The 6,000-nt window shown below is 46.2% G+C and overlaps 3 non-coding genes across 3 annotated transcripts; all 3 read right to left on the bottom strand.

Moving 5' to 3' along the window:
• Nucleotides 1-159: 159 nt before the first annotated feature.
• Nucleotides 160-350, bottom strand: LOC130316261 (U2 spliceosomal RNA). The gene has a single exon (XR_008863612.1). It is a non-coding gene; the product is annotated as a U2 spliceosomal RNA (small nuclear RNA).
• Nucleotides 351-2,447: 2,097 nt separating this feature from the next.
• LOC130316260 (U2 spliceosomal RNA) lies at nucleotides 2,448-2,638 on the bottom strand. The gene has a single exon (XR_008863611.1). It is a non-coding gene; the product is annotated as a U2 spliceosomal RNA (small nuclear RNA).
• Nucleotides 2,639-4,721: 2,083 nt separating this feature from the next.
• Nucleotides 4,722-4,912, bottom strand: LOC130316262 (U2 spliceosomal RNA). The gene has a single exon (XR_008863613.1). It is a non-coding gene; the product is annotated as a U2 spliceosomal RNA (small nuclear RNA).
• Nucleotides 4,913-6,000: the final 1,088 nt, after the last annotated feature.

The raw sequence follows: 6,000 nt of genomic DNA, 5'->3' as shown, positions 1-6,000 counted from the left end.
CTCCAACAGCGGCCAGACACAAGCAGAAGCAGCAGAAGCAGCAGCACCACCTTTTGTTTTTTGGCTGCAGCAGCAGCAAGGCCCACAGGGCTGGCTAGCTGGCTAGCCAGCAAGCAGGTAGCAATGAAAGTAGGAATCTTTCTTTTTAACCCTGTAAGGGGGTGGTGCACTGTACCCGAAGATACTGCCATATCGGGTCAATGCATAGGGCGACGGAAGCAAGCTTCGAAATCGGCCCCCGTTCTCAAAAATCCATTTAATATATGGTCCCCAGATAGGGGACGTATCAGATATTAAACTGATAAGAACAGATACTACACTTGATCTTAGCCAAAAGGCCGAGAAGCGATAACCGTGAAAGGGGCGGGCCCAACAAGGTCCCCTTCATGGGCACTATCACTGCTTGCTGTCAGGGAGGCTGCCAGACAATTTTCCATGCACACTCTGGGCTGGGGGGCAGTCAACCACCAGTACACACAGCAGAACCTAAACCCATACCATTATTGCTAAGCAGCAAGACAGGGGCCCATTGCACTCCCACGGGGCCTTTTTAAATGCAATCCATAACCCGGATTTGCCAGGAACCCTTCTTACTCCTCCTACTTGCATGTGACACTGGGCTTAGGATCTGCATAGGAAACACACACACAAGCACACACCTACCTTTGTTGCCTGCAGATGCCTCCTTGGCTGTCCCCAAACGGTATCAAACCAACACCCACGGGAAGCTGTAAGCATAGAGGACATGCCTGCACCCCATTGGACTTACCTGTGTGGGTTAAATCCGGGTTATTTGACAACCTATGGCGGTGATGGTTCTGCTCAGGCAGAGCAGTGCTGATGCTCCTCATAAAGCTGTCGCTGCTGTGAAGGTTCTAGGTGACATCACAAATCCCTATGGTTACATACACAACAAAGCTGGGTTGTTGTTGTTTACACTCTGCAAGGCCTGTGGAAGTGAGTGACATCATAGCACTGTAGTTCTGAGGGTTCTAGATGGATGCAACAATCTCCTGTTGCTTCTATGAAGGCCATAATAGACGACATCACCAAACAGCTCCATAGTCACATACACAGCAAAGGAGAGATGTTGTTTACACCTAGTGATGTCAGTGGTATTGAGTGACATCACAGCACAGTGCTAAGGCTCCTGGGCCTGGACACAGCAGCGGCTGCAATATCTCAACGGAGAATACGTTTATATATATGTGTGTGTGTGCGCGTATATATATATATATATATATATATATATATATATATATATATATATATATATATTTCTCCGCCGAAATCACTTTTAAACCCATTTCCACCTTTTTTTCCCTTCTCTTCCTCTTACTTTTTTTTCACGTTTTTTTACGTTTTTCTCCTTTTCGCCTCTTTTCTGGGCGTATTATTCTTCTTTTTCTTCTTTTTTTTCGTCTAATGCATACCCCATCAGTGCAGCAATGCTTATTCAATACCGCCAGCAGATGGAGACACTGGGGGATAATTTTCTAAGGATTTATACTGATTTTTCCTGTCTGAATTTGTCGCACAGAAAGTTGCAGGCCAAATATGTGTGACATTTCTGCGACTTTAGCTTCTAGAGCATTTTTACAACATTATACATAGGTGCTGAATACATAAAAAGCGACTGTTCAGCGACAGACAAGTCGCATCGGCTGAAAGTAGGCCAGAATGTCAGTCCATGTTGGAGCAGGTTTAGATACAGTCTAAAGTATAGATCTCAAAGTCTGTGCACAGAATTTAGCAAGGGCCTCGCACCTTCTGATGCATCAGGTAGGTGCACAATAGCATAGCCTAACCCTCTGTACTTTGGTCTATATTGATGCGGGACATAGACAGCCAGCTGATGACCAATCCATTAGTGCAATGGATGGCTGGAAGCATTTGTCTTTGCCTTTGCAATACCACAGAAGCAATGCATGGTCAATGTACAGCAATGACACACCTGTGTGAACAGCCAGGAGACCCCCCCCCCCCCCCCCCCATGTTATGTTACATAGTTACATAGTTAGTACGGTCGAAAAAAGACATATGTCCATCAAGTTCAACCAGGGAATTAAGGGGTAGGGGTGTGGCGCGATATTGGGGAAGGGATGAGATTTTATATTTCTTCATAAGCATTAATCTTATTTTGTCAATTAGGAACATTCAGCACCCACCCGCTATCAAGGCAGCTGCCTATCATGTCATGCCCTACCTGCACAGGTGTGCTGGCTACTCAAATGATCCAATTAAGGAGGCCATTTAGTCAGCAGCAGCAGAAGTCCTGTGCCTGGACGCTCCAACAGCGGCCAGACACAAGCAGAAGCAGCAGAAGCAGCAGCACCACCTTTTGTTTTTTGGCTGCAGCAGCAGCAAGGCCCACAGGGCTGGCTAGCTGGCTAGCCAGCAAGCAGGTAGCAATGAAAGTAGGAATCTTTCTTTTTAACCCTGTAAGGGGGTGGTGCACTGTACCCGAAGATACTGCCATATCGGGTCAATGCATAGGGCGACGGAAGCAAGCTTCGAAATCGGCCCCCGTTCTCAAAAATCCATTTAATATATGGTCCCCAGATAGGGGACGTATCAGATATTAAACTGATAAGAACAGATACTACACTTGATCTTAGCCAAAAGGCCGAGAAGCGATAACCGTGAAAGGGGCGGGCCCAACAAGGTCCCCTTCATGGGCACTATCACTGCTTGCTGTCAGGGAGGCTGCCAGACAATTTTCCATGCACACTCTGGGCTGGGGGGCAGTCAACCACCAGTACACACAGCAGAACCTAAACCCATACCATTATTGCTAAGCAGCAAGACAGGGGCCCATTGCACTCCCACGGGGCCTTTTTAAATGCAATCCATAACCCGGATTTGCCAGGAACCCTTCTTACTCCTCCTACTTGCATGTGACACTGGGCTTAGGATCTGCATAGGAAACACACACACAAGCACACACCTACCTTTGTTGCCTGCAGATGCCTCCTTGGCTGTCCCCAAACGGTATCAAACCAACACCCACGGGAAGCTGTAAGCATAGAGGACATGCCTGCACCCCATTGGACTTACCTGTGTGGGTTAAATCCGGGTTATTTGACAACCTATGGCGGTGATGGTTCTGCTCAGGCAGAGCAGTGCTGATGCTCCTCATAAAGCTGTCGCTGCTGTGAAGGTTCTAGGTGACATCACAAATCCCTTTGGTTACATACACAACAAAGCTGGGTTGTTGTTGTTTACACTCTGCAAGGCCTGTGGAAGTGAGTGACATCATAGCACTGTAGTTCTGAGGGTTCTAGATGGATGCAACAATCTCCTGTTGCTTCTATGAAGGCCATAATAGACGACATCACCAAACAGCTCCATAGTCACATACACAGCAAAGGAGAGATGTTGTTTACACCTAGTGATGTCAGTGGTATTGAGTGACATCACAGCACAGTGCTAAGGCTCCTGGGCCTGGACACAGCAGCGGCTGCAATATCTCAACGGAGAATACGTTTATATATATGTGTGTGTGTGCGCGTATATATATATATATATATATATATATATATATATATATATTTCTCCGCCGAAATCACTTTTAAACCCATTTCCACCTTTTTTTCCCTTCTCTTCCTCTTACTTTTTTTTCACGTTTTTTTACGTTTTTCTCCTTTTCGCCTCTTTTCTGGGCGTATTATTCTTCTTTTTCTTCTTTTTTTTCGTCTAATGCATACCCCATCAGTGCAGCAATGCTTATTCAATACCGCCAGCAGATGGAGACACTGGGGGATAATTTTCTAAGGATTTATACTGATTTTTCCTGTCTGAATTTGTCGCACAGAAAGTTGCAGGCCAAATATGTGTGACATTTCTGCGACTTTAGCTTCTAGAGCATTTTTACAACATTATACATAGGTGCTGAATACATAAAAAGCGACTGTTCAGCGACAGACAAGTCGCATCGGCTGAAAGTAGGCCAGAATGTCAGTCCATGTTGGAGCAGGTTTAGATACAGTCTAAAGTATAGATCTCAAAGTCTGTGCACAGAATTTAGCAAGGGCCTCGCACCTTCTGATGCATCAGGTAGGTGCACAATAGCATAGCCTAACCCTCTGTACTTTGGTCTATATTGATGCGGGACATAGACAGCCAGCTGATGACCAATCCATTAGTGCAATGGATGGCTGGAAGCATTTGTCTTTGCCTTTGCAATACCACAGAAGCAATGCATGGTCAATGTACAGCAATGACACACCTGTGTGAACAGCCAGGAGACCCCCCCCCCCCCCCCCCCATGTTATGTTACATAGTTACATAGTTAGTACGGTCGAAAAAAGACATATGTCCATCAAGTTCAACCAGGGAATTAAGGGGTAGGGGTGTGGCGCGATATTGGGGAAGGGATGAGATTTTATATTTCTTCATAAGCATTAATCTTATTTTGTCAATTAGGAACATTCAGCACCCACCCGCTATCAAGGCAGCTGCCTATCATGTCATGCCCTACCTGCACAGGTGTGCTGGCTACTCAAATGATCCAATTAAGGAGGCCATTTAGTCAGCAGCAGCAGAAGTCCTGTGCCTGGACGCTCCAACAGCGGCCAGACACAAGCAGAAGCAGCAGAAGCAGCAGCACCACCTTTTGTTTTTTGGCTGCAGCAGCAGCAAGGCCCACAGGGCTGGCTAGCTGGCTAGCCAGCAAGCAGGTAGCAATGAAAGTAGGAATCTTTCTTTTTAACCCTGTAAGGGGGTGGTGCACTGTACCCGAAGATACTGCCATATCGGGTCAATGCATAGGGCGACGGAAGCAAGCTTCGAAATCGGCCACCGTTCTCAAAAATCCATTTAATATATGGTCCCCAGATAGGGGACGTATCAGATATTAAACTGATAAGAACAGATACTACACTTGATCTTAGCCAAAAGGCCGAGAAGCGATAACCGTGAAAGGGGCGGGCCCAACAAGGTCCCCTTCATGGGCACTATCACTGCTTGCTGTCAGGGAGGCTGCCAGACAATTTTCCATGCACACTCTGGGCTGGGGGGCAGTCAACCACCAGTACACACAGCAGAACCTAAACCCATACCATTATTGCTAAGCAGCAAGACAGGGGCCCATTGCACTCCCACGGGGCCTTTTTAAATGCAATCCATAACCCGGATTTGCCAGGAACCCTTCTTACTCCTCCTACTTGCATGTGACACTGGGCTTAGGATCTGCATAGGAAACACACACACAAGCACACACCTACCTTTGTTGCCTGCAGATGCCTCCTTGGCTGTCCCCAAACGGTATCAAACCAACACCCACGGGAAGCTGTAAGCATAGAGGACATGCCTGCACCCCATTGGACTTACCTGTGTGGGTTAAATCCGGGTTATTTGACAACCTATGGCGGTGATGGTTCTGCTCAGGCAGAGCAGTGCTGATGCTCCTCATAAAGCTGTCGCTGCTGTGAAGGTTCTAGGTGACATCACAAATCCCTATGGTTACATACACAACAAAGCTGGGTTGTTGTTGTTTACACTCTGCAAGGCCTGTGGAAGTGAGTGACATCATAGCACTGTAGTTCTGAGGGTTCTAGATGGATGCAACAATCTCCTGTTGCTTCTATGAAGGCCATAATAGACGACATCACCAAACAGCTCCATAGTCACATACACAGCAAAGGAGAGATGTTGTTTACACCTAGTGATGTCAGTGGTATTGAGTGACATCACAGCACAGTGCTAAGGCTCCTGGGCCTGGACACAGCAGCGGCTGCAATATCTCAACGGAGAATACGTTTATATATATGTGTGTGTGTGCGCGTATATATATATATATATATATATATATATATATATATATATATATTTCTCCGCCGAAATCACTTTTAAACCCATTTCCACCTTTTTTTCCCTTCTCTTCCTCTTACTTTTTTTTCACGTTTTTTTACATTTTTCTCCTTTTCGCCTCTTTTCTGGGCGTATTATTCTTCTTTTTCTTCTTTTTTTTCGTCTAATGCATACCCCATCAGTGCAGCA

This window comes from Hyla sarda, unplaced genomic scaffold (assembly GCF_029499605.1).
Source record: "Hyla sarda isolate aHylSar1 unplaced genomic scaffold, aHylSar1.hap1 scaffold_1928, whole genome shotgun sequence".
Taxonomy (NCBI): domain Eukaryota; kingdom Metazoa; phylum Chordata; class Amphibia; order Anura; family Hylidae; genus Hyla; species Hyla sarda.
Note: the sequence above shows the minus strand (reverse complement) of the source record. Positions and strands in the feature narration are given on the sequence as shown.